At 21.3% G+C, this 1,771-nt stretch overlaps 1 pseudogene; it reads left to right on the top strand.

The window, feature by feature from the left end:
* The first annotated feature begins 436 nt into the window (after nt 1–436).
* LOC139225254 (protein transport protein Sec23B-like) lies at nt 437–1,126 on the top strand (annotated as a pseudogene).
* Nucleotides 1,127–1,771: the final 645 nt, after the last annotated feature.

Genomic DNA, 1,771 nt, shown 5'->3' with positions numbered 1-1,771 from the left:
AAACGTTTTTTTAAATACACATGATTATTATATAATTTATATAGATGAGAATTATATTCTGATTTGTCAAATATATTTCTACATTATATTGATATTATATTTTTTATATCTTGAGCTTATGAGTTATTGCATATAAAACTATAGCTATATTACTCATCATTATAATTATTATATTAAATTAATATATTTCATTAAAATTTAAAAACTAATAAATATATTTTTAATTATCCTTTTGAATTGATATATAAGAATTATTGGATAATTCTTATTGCTATATTTGATTACTTATCATTAAATGTGTTAAATTTTAAAGATACATTAATATTTTAAAACAGCTAGGTTACATTAATTAATATGCAACTACTAAAAAAAAATAACATCAAATTAGAAATAAATTAACTCAATTTATATATTTTATATATTTATAATGATATAGGTTTCTACAACCATTAAATAAATGTGAAATGAAAATTGATTGAATTATTAACGGACTTACAAACTGATCCATGGCCAAGTCATACTGGTTTGAGACCTTTACGTTGTACTGGGGTTGCTTTATCCCTTGCTGTTTCACTACTAGAAGTAAGATTATATTCATCATAATTATGACTAATATTTAATAATTTTTTTTAGGAAGTTTTACCAAATTCTATTGGTAGAATCATGTTATTTACTGGTGGTCCATGTACATACGGGCCTGGAAAAAATCGTTGATCCAGAACTTAAAAATGTCATAAGATCATTTCATGATATAGAAAGTGATAAGAGTCCATATGTTAATAAGGCTTGGAAAGTATGTTGTTATCAACCACACAAAGATATATATTCATTTTAGTTCTATACTAATTTGGCTAGAAAAGCTGCAAATAGTCATGCAATTGATATATATGCTTGCTGCTTAGATCAAACCGGTTTGCTTGAAATGAGAAATTGTAGCTATTTGACTGGGTAAATCTTTTAAAATTGATTTTTATCAATCATCAATACGATAATTATAGTGGCTATATACTTATGTCCGATTCATTTAAAACTTCTATATTCACAGAATCATTTCATAAAATATTTGAATCAGAAAATAGCGAATCAAAATTAGCGTGTTCATACAATGCTGTACTTGAAAATCCGTGTAAGAATTTATTTTTAAACTTTTATCTATATATACAAATAAATGAAATTGTGCTAAAATCTAAAATCTAAAATGCTGCTTGATAAATATAAATTTGAATATTATTTAACATTTAAAAAGACCATCCTCCTTTTATGATATCTTAATGTTTTTAATATGTGAAATTTATTGCTGTCAGAACAACATATAACATAACAGTTATATGTCACTACATCTCCTTCTAGATTTTTCTTATTTCTATAGAGATAATGTACAGATTCATAATACTGAAAGCTATTATCTCTTTAGTTTTTCATTTTTTAATTTATCTTTTTTATTCTAATGTCTTTTGTTTTTATCTACTTATTAAAATATATTTCTTTCAATATCATAGTCCATAGTTTTTAATTATATGTAAACTAACGCATCAATTTTACTTAAATTTTTATTAAAATGTAAGATTCAGTTTTGATATAAAATATGTAATTTAATTAATAAAAGATATTTTAAGAGATCTTAAAGTTTATTAATTGTAATATTTATCCATGATTAATTTTTTTTTAATAAAATAATTAATTTTTTTCAATAAAATAATAAATTTTTTTCAATAAAATAATTAATTTTTTTTCAATAAAATAATTAATTTTTTTTCAATAAAATAATTAA

Source organism: Pempheris klunzingeri, unplaced genomic scaffold (genome assembly GCF_042242105.1).
Source record: "Pempheris klunzingeri isolate RE-2024b unplaced genomic scaffold, fPemKlu1.hap1 Scaffold_122, whole genome shotgun sequence".
NCBI classification, from domain to species: domain Eukaryota; kingdom Metazoa; phylum Chordata; class Actinopteri; order Acropomatiformes; family Pempheridae; genus Pempheris; species Pempheris klunzingeri.
Note: the sequence above shows the minus strand (reverse complement) of the source record. Positions and strands in the feature narration are given on the sequence as shown.